Below are 14,591 nucleotides of genomic sequence, written 5' to 3' on the forward strand. Positions count from 1 at the left end.
CACACAAAAGTTCATATTTGTGCATATATTGTATGTAGAAAAACATGTCCTGATACGTTTCACTTTCCAGGCCTATTGCCATCTTTCAAAATCCCACATGGCTGCATGAGGTGTAATTGAAAACTGATATTTAATCCAAACATGCTCTAACAAAGTCTAAAAAAATACTTGTTTCAACATGATAAAGCTCTATTCAAATGTTGCCATTATACTTTCTCCATTTAACCTTGGCCTTCACATCTAACAGCATGGTTTTAACTGCTTCCAGACTAACATGAGAAAGAGTTCTGTTGTGTGAAATGTTAGGGGTGACCATGGGGGGAGAGAGAGGTCAGGGAGGGAGAGAAAGAAAATGGGGTGTGGCAGGCTTAGTTTTGAGTAATTGTCATTTAATAGAGTGGCTGTTTCTCTGGGAGCTCCAGGAAGATGGGAGACAGCCTTTTGAGGGAGAGGTTCCTGGCTGGCCTCGGGGGCAGACTCTGGGCCACAGCCCGGGAGAGGCTGACGGAGTGTGGCCTTGAAAGAGAGTCTGGCCTGGTTGCTGTCAGAAGTCCTGGATTCCTGGGTGGGAACATTAGCTAAATCAGCCCCAGGAGGCTGCGGTGCGGTCATGGCTAGAAGGGATCCAGCTTTTGTCAAATTAAAGTCCGATTTGACTTTTCGTAGCAGGTTAGAATAATTAACGTAGCAGGTTATGAGACTTTTAGGTTAAGGTTAGGAAAAGGGTTTGGTAAAATGCGAAAATGTACTTTTGAAGTTAATTTGACAAAAGCGGGATCCCTTTTAGCCATGACCTTGCGCTGCTGGGAACGTGGCCAAGAATTTCCAGCTCGCTCAGCAGGAAGATATGACAGAGTCCAGAAACCTGTAGGTGAAGAACACAAAAGGCATAAAGGGTTACGCTGTGCATTAAGCTCAACTGAAAGCTGCATATGCTTAAAAATACATGAACACACTCATGTCAGCCACACCCACAAACAGGCATCCACATTGGGAAAAACAAGACTGCACACTTGCGAGTTTAAAACATACAGGCACTTGGAGTCAGCTGCACATTCCTGTATAGATATAGCACAGAAAAAGAAAGCACACACACAAACAAAGGAGCTCATATGCGCTCAGCCTCAAGAAATTCACTGTACATCAACCGTAATGAACTAGTGCCATCTTGTGGTGAAAGACTAATTTGACTTGTACATTTCACTTTAATTCACATCACTAATTTGTCATATGTTGAGTATGTATTAATGTAATTATTTTTTATTTTATTAATGGATAATTTATTTCTACACATTCATTATTGACTTTATTTTTCGGTTGCATAATGCAAATAATATAGATCTATATCTATCTATTCGTTCCATTTGTCCTACCCAAAATAAATATGAAGAGATGCTGGCTTATGTTTTGTGCTCAATGGTTCTGTGATGATTTTAATTACATTTTACTGCACACACCTGCAATTATTTAGGTTTGTTTTTCGACAAAATACAATGTTGCTATTGTGTACTGGTCGTTCCACTAAATGAGTCCCTTTTGCGTCCCTTTGATATTTTAAGTAGAAATTGTGCACCAATATTACATTTTAAAAGCCTGTTATATTAAACGAAGTACCCTTTAATATAGAACACGTTTTTAATATCAACAAATACACTATGTACCAGAGGTGTGGACTCGAATCAGACTCAAGTCACAAATATGATGACTTGCAACTCAACTTTGACACCAATGACTCGTGACTTAACTTGGACTTGAGCCTTATGACTCGACCTGACGTGATACCCTCCCCAAGCCCAAATATAAAAAATGATACTATTTTTAAAAAGTGCACAGCGCATCAACTCTTCATTTAACGGATTACATTGACATTACATTTAAGTCATTTAGCAGACGCTCTTATCCAGAGCGACTTACAAATTGGTGCATTCACCTTATGACATCCAGTGGAACAGTAGTGCATCTAAATCTTTTAAGGGGGTGAGAGGGATTACTTTATCCTATCCTAGGTATTCCTTAGAGAGGTGGGGTTTCAGGTGTCTCCGGAAGGTGGTGATTGACTCCGCTGTCCTGGCGTCGTGAGGGAGTTTGTTCCACCATTGGGGGGCCAGAGCAGCGAACAGTTTTGACTGGGCTGAGCGGGAACTGTACTTCCTCAGTGGTAGGGAGGCGAGCAGGCCAGAGGTGGATGAACGCAGTGCCCTTGTTTGGGTGTAGGGCCTGATCAGAGCCTGGAGGTACCGTTCCCCTCACAGCTCCGTAGGCAAGCACCATGGTCTTGTAGCGGATGCGAGCTTCAACTGGAAGCCAGTGGAGAGCGGAGGAGCGGGGTGACGTGAGAGAACTTGGGAAGGTTGAACACCAGACGGGCTGCGGCGTTCTGGATGAGTTGTAGGGGTTTAATGGCACAGGCAGGGAGCCCAGCCAACAGCGAGTTGCAGTAATCCAGACGGGAGATGACAAGTGCCTGGATTAGGACCTGCGCCGCTTCCTGTGTGAGGCAGGGTCGTACTCTGCGGATGTTGTAGAGCATGAACCTACAGGAACGGGCCACCGCCTTGATGTTAGTTGAGAACGACAGGGTGTTGTCCAGGATCACGCCAAGATTCTTAGCGCTCTGGGAGGAGGACACAATGGAGTTGTCAACCGTGATGGCGAGATCATGGAACGGGCAGTCCTTCCCCGGGAGGAAGAGCAGCTCCGTCTTGCCGAGGTTCAGCTTGAGGTGGTGATCCGTCATCCACACTGATATGTCTGCCAGACATGCAGAGATGCGATTCGCCACCTGGTCATCAGAAGGGGGAAAGGAGAAGATTAATTGTGTGTCGTCTGCATAGCAATGATAGGAGAGACCATGTGAGGTTATGAAAGAGCCAAGTGACTTGGTGTATAGCGAGAATAGGAGAGGGCCTAGAACAGAGCCCTGGGGGACGCCAGTGGTGAGAGAGCGTGGTGAGGAGACAGATTCTCGCCACGCCACCTGGTAGGAGCGACCTGTCAGGTAGGACGCAATCCAAGCGTGGGCCGCGCCGGAGATGCCCAACTCGGAGAGGGTGGAGAGGAGGATCTGATGGTTCACAGTATCGAAGGCAGCCGATAGGTCTAGAAGGATGAGAGCAGAGGAGAGAGAGTTAGCTTTAGCAGTGCGGAGCGCCTCCGTGATACAGAGAAGAGCAGTCTCAGTTGAATGACTAGTCTTGAAACCTGACTGATTTGGATCAAGAAGGTCATTCTGAGAGAGATAGCGGGAGAGCTGGCCAAGGACGACACGTTCAAGAGTTTTGGAGAGAAAAGAAAGAAGGGATACTGGTCTGTAGTTGTTGACATCGGAGGGATCGAGTGTAGGTTTTTTCAGAAGGGGTGCAACTCTCGCTCTCTTGAAGACGGAAGGGACGTAGCCAGCGGTCAGGGATGAGTTGATGAGCGAGGTGAGGTAAGGGAGAAGGTCTCCGGAAATGGTCTGGAGAAGAGAGAGGGGATAGGGTCAAGCGGGCAGGTTGTTGGGCGGCCGGCCGTCACAAGACGCGAGATTTCATCTGGAGAGAGAGGGAGAAAGAGGTCAGAGCACAGGGTAGGGCAGTGTGAGCAGAACCAGCGGTGTCGTTTGACTTAGCAAACGAGGATCGGATGTCGTCGACCTTCTTTTCAAAATGGTTGACGAAGTCATCTGCAGAGAGGGAGGAGGGGGAGGAGGATTCAGGAGGGAGGAGAAGGTGGCAAAGAGCTTCCTAGGGTTAGAGGCAGATGCTTGGAATTTAGAGTGGTAGAAAGTGGATTTAGCAGCAGAGAGAGAAGAGGAAAATGTAGAGAGGAGGGAGAGAAAGGATGCCAGGTCTGCAGGGAGGCGAGTTTTCCTCCATTTCCGCTCGGCTGCCCGGAGCCCTGTTCTGTGAGCTCGCAATGAGTCGTCGAGCCACGGAGCGGGAGGGAGGACCGAGCCGGCCTGGAGGATAGGGGACATAGAGAGTCAAAGGATGCAGAAAGGGAGGAGAGGAGGGTTGAGGAGGCAGAATCAGGAGATAGGTTGGAGAAGGTTTGAGCAGAGGGAAGAGATGATAGGATGGAAGAGGAGAGAGTAGCGGGGAGAGAGAGCGAAGGTTGGGACGGCGCGATACCATCCGAGTAGGGGCAGTGTGGGAAGTGTTGGATGAGAGCGAGAGGAAAAGGATACAAGGTAGTGGTCGGAGACTTGGAGGGGAGTTGCAATGAGGTTAGTGGAAGAACAGCATCTAGTAAAGAGGAGGTCGAGCGTATTTCCTGCCTTGTGAGTAGGGGGAAGGTGAGAGGGTGAGGTCAAAAGAGGAGAGGAGTGGAAAGAAGGAGGCAGAGAGGAATGAGTCAAAGGTAGACGTGGGGAGGTTAAAGTCGCCCAGAACTGTGAGAGGTGAGCCGTCCTCAGGAAAGGAGCTTATCAAGGCATCAAGCTCATTGATGAACTCTCCGAGGAACCTGGAGGGCGATAAATGATAAGGATGTTAAGCTTGAAAGGGCTGGTAACTGTGACAGCATGGAATTCAAAGGATGCGATAGACAGATGGGTAAGGGGAGAAAGAGAGAATGACCACTTGGGAGAGATGAGGAACCCGGTGCCACCACCCCGCTGACCAGAAGCTCTCGGGGTGTGCGAGAACACGTGGGCAGACGAAGAGAGAGCAGTAGGAGTAGCAGTGTTGTCTGTGGTGATCCATGTTTCCATCAGTGCCAAGAAGTCGAGGGACTGGAGGGAGGCATAGGCTGAGATGAACTCTGCCTTGTTGGCCGCAGATCGGCAGTTCCAGAGGCTACCGGAGACCTGGAACTCCACGTGGGTCGTGCGCGCTAGGACCACCAGATTAGGGTGGCCGCGGCCACGCGGTGTGGAGCGTTTGTATGGTCTGTGCAGAGAGGAGAGAACAGGGATAGACAGACACATAGTTGACAGGCTACACAAGAGGCTACGCTAATGCAAAGGAGATTGGAATGACAAGTGGACTACACGTCTCGAGAGTTCAGAAAGTTAAGCTTACGTAGCAAGAATCTTATTGACTAAAATGATTAAAATGATACAGTACTGCTGAAGTAGGCTAGCTGGCAGAGGCTGCGTTGTTGACTATGTAGGCTAGCTGGCAGTGGCTGCGTTGTTGACTATGTAGGCTAGCTGGCAGTGGCTGCGTTGTTGACACTACACTAATCAAGTCGTTCCGTTGAGTGTAATAGTTCCTACTGTGCTGCTATTCGGGGCTAGCTGGCTAGCTAGCAGTGTTGATTACGTTACGTTGCGTTAAAAGAACGACAATAGCTGGCTAGCTAACCTAGGAAATCGCTCTAGACTACACAATTATCTTTGATACAAAGACGGCTATGTAGCTAGCTATGTAGCTAGCTACGATCAAACAAATCAAGCCGTTGTACTGTAATGAAATTAAATGAAAAATGTGATACTACCTGTGGAGCGAAGCGAAATGCGACCGGGTTGTTGAGTGCGGAAGTTCTGTTCGGTGGACGTTGGCTAGCTGTTGGCTAGCTAGCAGTGTCTCCTACGTTAAGGACGACAAATAGCTGGCTAGCTAACCTCGGTAAATTAAGATAATCACTCTAAAACTACACACTCTAAACTACACAATTATCTTGGATACGAAGACAGCAAAGACAACTATGTAGCTAGCTAACACTACACTAATCAAGTCGTTCAGTTGAGTGTAATAGTTGTGCTGCTAATCGGTAGACTGTGGACGTTAGCTAGCTGGCTAGCTGCAGGGCAGATAGCAGTGTAGACTGCGTTAGGACGACGAAATACGATAATTACGCAATTATCTATGATACAATTATCTATGATACAAAGACGGCTATGTAGCTAGCTAAGAAGAAATTGCTAAGATTAGACAAATCAAACCGTTGTACTATAATGAAATGTAATGATTACAGTGTGAATCGGACAGCAGCCAATCAAATTGTGTGTGGCAGTGCAGAGGAACGCCAGCGGGTTAATTCAGATGGAGCCCTTGGAATGATGATACCCAAAATTATTATTTTCGGGTATAAAGACGACGCTGTATCAACAAAATACGGATTGCAATTTGCAAAACATGCGGGAAGAAAATTACAGACGGAGGTGCAACAATTTCCAATTTTGTTCGACATTTGTAGCTGCACAAAGAACGGTAAATCGTGGCTAATATATCCGACAGCTATCCATCACACGAGGTTGTGTGTTTTTTGCTGGTTTGTGATGTCTGGAGCCTGTATTGTTATGTGCGCTCCTCACTACTTGGCTAGATTAGATTATATTAGATTGACTCGCCACCACGCTGTTTGGAGCTGGAAAAGATCAAATGAGCACATTTGTGGCAGAGTGCTTCCTAGAATGGTTGTGTACTCTTCGTAACCTGCTGATTACGGCGAGTGCTTAAACTTGTGATTGTGTTAATGCTTCACACAAATCCCACCATCCCCCTCTCTGCTGTCCTCCGCAGTTTTGAGCTTTCTCCATTGATAATGAATGAAGAACGGCGTCTTATTTCATCTGCGGCACCGCATTCAGATACACTATTCCAGATAGAAATTCGTATTCTAAAATAGTTTAAATTGTTTTTCCCCTACATAAATCTACACACAATATCCCATTATGACAAAGCAAAAACAGGTTAAGATTGTTTTGCTTATGAAAAAAAAATACAAAACTGAAATTACTTTTACTTAAGTTTTCAGATCCTTTACTAGGTACTTTGTTGAAGCACCTTTGGCAGTGATTACAGTGTTGAGTCTTCTTGGCACATCTGTATTTGGGAAGTTTCTCCCATTCTTCTCTGCAGATCCTCTCAAGCTATGTCAGGTTGGATGGGGAGTGTCACTCCAGGTCTCTTCAGAGATGTTTGATCGGGTTCAAGTCCGGGCTCTGGCTGGGTCACTCAAGGACATTCAGAGACTTGTCCCGAAGCCACTCTGCGTTGTCTTGGCTGTGTGCTTTGGGTCGTTGTCCTGTTGGAAGGTTATCCTTCACCCCTGTCTGTAGTCCTGAGCTCTAGGGAGCATGTTTTCATCAAGGATTTCTCTGTACTTTGCGCGGTTCATCTTCCCCTCAATCCTGACTAGTCTCCCAGTCCCTAGTGCTGAACAAAATCCCTACAGCATAATGCTACCACCACCATGCTTCACCGTAGGGAGGGTGCCAGGGTTCCTCCAAATGTGACGCTTGGTGTTCAGGCCCAATAGTTATATCTTGGTTTAATCAGACCAGAGGATCTGGTTTCTCATCGTCTGAGTCTTTAGATGCCTTTTGGCAAACACCAAGCAGGATTTCATGTGCCTTTTACTGAGGAGTGGCTTCCATCTGGCCACTCTACCACAAAGGCCTAATTGGTGGATTGCTGCAGAGATGGTTGTCCTTCTGGAATTTTCTCCCATCTCCACAGAGGAACTCTAGAGCTCTGTCAGAGTGACCATCGGGTTCTTGGTCACCTCCCTGACCAAGGCCCTTCCCCCAATTGCTCAGTTTCCAGGCACCCAGCTCTAGGAAGAGTCTTGGTGGTTCCAAACTTCCATGTAAGAACAATGAAGGCCACTGTGTTCTTGGGGACCTTCAATGTTGCAGAAATGTTTTGGTACCCTTCCCCAGATCTGTGCCTCGACACAATCCTGTCTCGGAGCTCTACGGACAATTCCTTTGACGTCATGGCTTGGTTTTTGCTCTGAGATGCACTGTCAACTGTGGGACCTTATATAGAGAAGTGTGTTCCTTTCCAAATCATGTCCAATCAATTGAATTTACCACAGGTGGACTCCAATCAAGTTGTAGAAACATCTCAATGATGATCAATGGATCAGCATGCACCTGAACTCAATTTTGAGTCTCGTAGCAAATGGTCTGAATACTTATGTAATTCATGTTTTTTGGGGTTTAAAAATAAATAAATTTGCAAAAATGTCTAAACCTGTTTTCGCTTTGTCATTGTGGGGTAGTGTGTGTAGATTGATTAGATTTAAAAAATATATATATATGTTATACATTTTAGAATAAGTCTGTAACATCAAAGGGTCTGAATACTTTCGAATGCACTGTATTCAACTTCTCAGATGCATTCAGATTCAAAACCAGAGACATCATCCTGGGCCCTCAAACAACAAGAGGCAAGGTACAACCAAGCCCACACACACACCAGAACAACAGTGGAGCGCACCATAGGCCTGCTGAAAGGACGTTAGCTGTGCTTGTCTGGGACAAGAGGCACACTGCAATACAAATACCAATTTCATATGCCTATGAAATGACATATCTTCAAATTACATTACATTAATGTAATACAATGTGCAAATTCCTTTTTAGGTTTTCTACATTGTCAAGGCTTGCAGTGTGCGCCACAACATTGCAATCAAAAATGTAATTCCACTGAATGACCAACTGAGACCTGATGAGCCCATGCCTGAAAGGGAGTGTTTCCCACCACCCATAGCCCTGGCACTGAGGACCAGAGTCAATATCCTACACCGGGTTTAGGTATCTGTTCTTCCAAATATTGTAATCAAATCGACAAGGTAAACACATTTACATTGTGCCAGAATTTGTCTCACATGTTTGACACAATCAACAAGTTCTTTCAATGATTGATTTCTATATCAGGCCGTTGCATACATCCCCCAGCTGCTGTTTGAGTACTATAATTGATGTGTTGATGTCTTCTTGTTGTTTCAGGACTGCATCACAGGCTGACTACATTGATCGCGTACGTGTAGCAAAATAAATTTAGAAATCTATATTATTCAATTATTGCACCCACACTGCTCGCGCGTGCCAATGAGTGTCTGCGTTGCCAAGGGCTAAAATAGAAGTCAGTTCTATTTGTGACACAGATCGCGCTGCAAATCCTGCCTCTCCCATCTCCTCATTGGTTTATAGAAGCAGGTACCCCCGTGCCAACTCCTTATTGGTTATACCCACGTGGGGGACAAAGACGAACGAGGTCGTTGACCCGGGAGTGAGGGCCGTCACCGACCCAGAGGACTGGTGGATCTCACTCTCTGAGGCCGACGTGAGAAGGGTTTTTAATCAGGTCAACACCCTCAAGTCCGCGGGCCCTGACGGTATTCCAGGGTTTGTTCTCAAGAGCATGCTCAGAAGAGCTGGCAGGCATGTTCACAGTCATTTTCAATCTCTCTTCGTCCCAGCCTGTAATTCCCCACGTTTTAATCATCCCTCTTCCTAAGAACTCTAAGGCTTCATGCTACAATGATTACCGCACTGTAGCACTCACTTCTGTAATCATTTGAGAGGATGGTTATGGCACACATTAACTGCACCATCCTAGACCCACTCCAATTGGCATCCTGCCCCAACAGATCCATAGATGACTCGATCTCAATTGCTCTCCACACTGCCCTCCCCCACCTAGATAAGAGGAATACCTACGTGAGAATGCGGTTCATTGACTACAGCTCAGCGTTCAACACTATTATCCTCTACAAACTCGTCACCAAGCTTAGGACTCTGGGTCTGAACACCTCTCTCTGCAACTGGATCCTGGACTTTCTGATGGGCCGACCCCAGGTGGTGAGGATAGGCAACATCACCTCCATCACGTTGACCCTTCACTCAGGGGCCCCACAGGGGTGTATGCTTAGTCTCCTCCTGTATTCCCGGTTCAGCCACGACTGTGCGGTCACGCATGACTCCAACACCATTATCAGTTTGCTGATGACACGATGGTGGTAGGTCTGATGACCGCCGACGATGCGTCAGCATACAGGGAGGAGGTCATTGACTTGAGAGTGTGGTGTTTGAGCAACAATCTCTCCCTCAATGTCAGCAAGACCAAGGAGCTCATCGTGTACTACAGGAAATGGGAGGCAGGGTTGACCACGCCTCCATCCATATCGACAGGCCGGCAGTGGAGCAGGTAGACAGCTTTAAGTTCCTCATTGTCCAAATCACTAAAGACTTAAAATGGTCTAAACGCACAGTCGTGAAGAAGGCTCAACCTCGCCTCTGCCCCTCAGGTGGTTTGAAAAGTTTGGCATGGGCCCTCATCCTCAAAATGTTCTACAGGTGTACCATTGAGAGCATATTGAATGGCTGCATCACCGCTTGGTATAGTAATAGCACCATCCTCGATCGCATGGCACTACAGAGGGTTGTGCGGACAGCCTATTACATTACTGGCTCCGAGCTCCCTGCCATCCAGAACCTCTATATTAGGAAGTGTGAAAAGAAAGCCTGGAAAATCATCAAAGATCCCAACCTCCGAAGTCATAGACAATTGATAAGGGTATTTACATGCTTAAAGGTAATGATTAAAGAATTCCACCCTGAAACGTAACTATTAGTGATTATTAGTTTATGTAGCATGTATAATGAATCATTAAAGTACTAAACGTAAGTCCAATAAGGTTCGGTAGAGACATGTGAGGGAGAGAAATGTGTGAGTGTGTGTGTGACTAAGGAGATACCGAGAACAATTGAACTATGCATGACCCGACCTGGCTAGAACTCTGAGAAACTTACGATAGGACAGGAGTCCTTTCAAGGTTCCTCTAATCTCGGGGGAATGGAACTGTCGGCTTGGTAGTGATAAACAATGGATACAACTCACCTACTGTTCGTATGTATGTGCGTAGGATATCTACTGTTTGTGTGGAGGTATGTGCGTAAGTAGGGAGTGAATTATAAAATGGACGTCTTTGTATAATGGTCTTCAGAGCGCTCTCATGAATAAACTGTACGAACCTTTTGCATAAGATGAGTCTTTGCCTAATTATCATTAAACCCAGGGTCTTACTAACCTCGGGGATTGGTCAAAGCTTGTTGATTGTTAGTTATTATCATTGGGATTGAAGATTCTCATGACAACAATTTTCTCAGCTGCCGCACGACATGAGGTACTGGAGTATCAAGTCTGACACCAACAGGCTCTTGAACAGCTTCTATGCCCAAGCAATACGACTGATAAATAGCTAACAAAATAGCTACACGGACCGAGTTTAACTTGTATCTTTATTTACCTTTATTTCAGTATTTGCACTGTCTATGCACACTCACAGAGCCCTTCACACCCACTGTCACTCCAACACACACACACACAAACACTCACTCTATCATTCGCTCACTCACACATAATATGCACATACATTTATACTGACTCTACACACCCGCACACCCACTCACATGCAAGCTGCTCCGACTCTGTTGATCTTGTATCCTAGTCACCTTATCCCTATACATATCTACCTCCATCACTCCAGTGTCCCTGCACATGTAAATATGGTATTGGAATGGACTTTTTAAATATTTGCTGTATATAGAATGCTTGCTTACTTTATTGTGTATTTCATATTTATTATTCTTCTAGTAATAAATTGTTAGTGATTATTGCAAGAAAGGCATTTCACTGTACTTGTGCGTGTGCCTTGAAACTGAACCTCTTGGGTTGTTTCCGTACAGCTCACTGTGCCTCTGTATGTGGTCTGCTTTTATCATGTACTGTAACTGTATGTTACATGAGTACTTCAGTTCGTGTCCCGTCTCAGGGGGGGATTGGCTCTCTTTTTATGTCAGTGCTCGGGAGGTCTCTGGATGTCGAAATATCCTCGTTGTTTTTCAGGAGACACATTGGCTAGCTCTGGTTAGTTTTTTAAAGATCATCCTGTCTAAAACTTTGTTGAATGTTTGTAGAGTGTTCTCTCACTAGGCAACCATGTGTTTTTCTGACGTCAAAGCTCTGAATACAGGTCTGTGTTAATAAAATACGGAAGGTCTCAATGCAGCGTCTAAATAGAGGCTGAAAGCAATCAGAACCAATTTGTAAGTCGCTCTGGATAAGAGCGTCTGCTAAATGACTTAAATGTAAATGTAAATGTCAGTGGCGATAATGCACCTAATTTATGAAAGTTGCCAATCACAATATAAAGTCAAGAGAAGAAAAAGCCTGGAAGGAGGAGATGACTAGAAACGATTCGATGGCCGTTTTATGTGTGGATTAATTGTCGGAGTAGAGGACCTTGTGCATTTCAGGTAAACTAACAACTCAATGTTTATATCCCAGGACAAATTAGCTAGCAACAGCAAGCTAGCTAAATAGCCATAAAGGTTTAATGCTTTTCGTAATGTAATTGGTTCAGAGTTTGTTTTGATATTTTAACATGCGTTTGGCAACAAAATACATTTATGAAGGATGGCAACCGGTTTGGGTTCCATGTGAGACCTCTCCAATTATGCTGCCAATGTGCTGGTCCATAGCAGACAGTGAAGAGTCACTCTGCCCTCCTCCTGTTGCACTTATATCCCTTTTTTGGATCATAATATTTTTTTGGCATATGTTTTTAAATCAAACCATTTCTTTTTAATTTCATTAACTTCATACTACACCCCCCGCCCTGACTACAGCCTCAAGCTCATTACCATGACGCAACGTTAGCGATTTCTAAAAATCGCAAATGAAATGAAATAAATATGCCTGCTCTCAAGCTTATCCTTTTCTTAACAATCCTGTCATCTCAGATTTTCAAAATATGCTTTTGAACCAGAGAAAATCAATCATTTGTGTAAGAGTGTTGATAGCTAGCTTAGCATTTAGCGTTAGCATTTAGCACGCAACATATTCACAAAAACCAGCAAAGGAATCAAATAAAATAATTTACCTTTGAAGAACTTCAGATGTTATTTACCACAGCACTAACCTGCTCCCAAGCAATATTTTTTATCTTATTTGTCAAGCCATTGCGGAGTGCTCTAAAAAGTATGGCTTGTTTTGCTTCCACTTTGGTGATCAAAGGTTCTATTTCTGCGTCTGAAAAGTTTTATTTTCTTTGATTTCTCCATGTTGGCGAACAGAAATGATTTGCATTCCTTGCAGCTTTAAAGGGAAGGTTTGTGACCATAAATGGACATTTAGGGTGGTTCTTTATGTAAATGTGACTTCACGTGCACTAGCTCAGTGTTTTAGAACGTGTCTGATTTATCAAGGCAAAATACTTACAGGTGTGTGTAAATCAAGTATACGAGCAATTGCTAAATACCAACCTTTTTGTACTTGCGAACTTATAAAAAATTAGAAGCTTTTCTTCGCAACATCGATAAATGAGGGCCCCGGTACTTTAAGCGGTACTTGATAACCAAGCAGGGTGCAGTCCTTTTGAACTTCTTGAATTTATCCATAGAGTACCAGTGTGAGTCATAATACCCATTAAAAACCTAGTGGTCAAAATGGGAAAATGGTTCTTATCGTTTTCCACTGTTCATTTTCTCCATAGGGGATTTTTAGAAACACTTAAAATAAGGGCTACGTTTTGTGTAGGTTTACCCTGGTGTGACGTTTTGATAACTGTAAATCACCATAGGACAAGGTGACTTTTATCAATATATTTGCCTGTATTTAATCCCCCAAAATGAAATACTAATGACCTACAAATGCCATGATGATCTGGATGAGACTGCATAATCGAGGCAAAGCTAAGAATCTCTAGATTAACTACCATGTAGTAATGAATAATTTGGCAACATGTCATTAAATTAACAATTCTGCGAACTGTCTTGTGCAAGTTTTAAATTGATGTAATACCTGTTAGCAAAGGTGTCCGATAGAGATGATGTGCAGGAGCTTGCAGGGATTTGTAGTCTTTCATGATGTCTACTTTGATGCAAATTGTTGTAATCTGAGAGTAAATGGAGACTAATATATTGATAAAAGTCACCTTCTCCGAGAGAGATTTAAATGGTTATCAAAACGTCACGCCAGGGTAAGCCTACACAAAACACAGCCCTTATTTTGAAGTGTTTCTAAAAATCCCCTATGAAAAAAATGAATGGTGGAAAAACGATTGGAACCGTTTCCGTTTGACTGCTAGGTTTTATGGGTATTATGACACTTCCAAATGTGGGTCTCTATAGGCTTTAGCTAAGTGTGCTAACACAGTCTTTAATCTGTCCTCCTCTACCTTTCCTGGCTGGCAAAATTGCAGCGCTTGACTTGGGCAGGAGCGCACCAGAGCTGAATACCAGCATTTCAAATGTTCTACTGCTTGAGCTCCTGTTACTTTAGAAAATATTAGCTCAAAAGTATTGTGGAGCTTCTGGACCTAAATATAAACAGTACCTGCACCCAAATTGAGTACGGTACCTATTTCAGACCAAGTCAAGCACTGTAAAACACCAGGATGTTGTCTCTGGTTTTCAATCTGAATTTGAAATCTGAATGCATCTGAGAAGTTTAATATATGAATTTATATCAACTCTAAATTATAGTTTGCAAACCAGGTACACAGACAGTGAATGCAATATCTACAACATTGAAACTAAATATATAAATATTTAATTGTAATATTCAATTGAATTTTAAAACTGAATGCAATATTAATTCAATTCCGTTTGAAATCATTAAATAAGTTCAATTTATGAATAAAATGTGTGCGTTACAAAATAAAATAATATTCAATTTCAAGATACAAATAAAAAAATATGGAATTCAAATACAATTTCTGTTGCCACTGAAATGATCCATAAATAAACAAACCACTCCCCCGCGTGCGTTTGCCAAGTTGCCCCATGTCCACCAGATGCATATGCGTTTTGAAAATATTGAACGCATGGTACACAGAACACACCACCACCTAGTGCGGCATCCCTAACG

The 14,591-nt window shown here is 44.0% G+C and overlaps 1 long non-coding RNA gene across 1 annotated transcript; it reads right to left on the bottom strand.

Annotated features, from left to right (window-relative positions):
• Positions 1-111: 111 nt before the first annotated feature.
• LOC115104248 (uncharacterized) lies at positions 112-12,820 on the bottom strand. The gene is made up of 2 exons (XR_003859703.1): positions 12,604-12,820; positions 112-865 (listed from the first exon to the last, which is right to left on the bottom strand). It is a non-coding gene; the product is annotated as an uncharacterized LOC115104248 (long non-coding RNA).
• Positions 12,821-14,591: the final 1,771 nt, after the last annotated feature.

The sequence above is a fragment of the Oncorhynchus nerka genome, linkage group LG21 (genome assembly GCF_034236695.1).
Source record: "Oncorhynchus nerka isolate Pitt River linkage group LG21, Oner_Uvic_2.0, whole genome shotgun sequence".
Lineage (NCBI taxonomy): Eukaryota > Metazoa > Chordata > Actinopteri > Salmoniformes > Salmonidae > Oncorhynchus > Oncorhynchus nerka.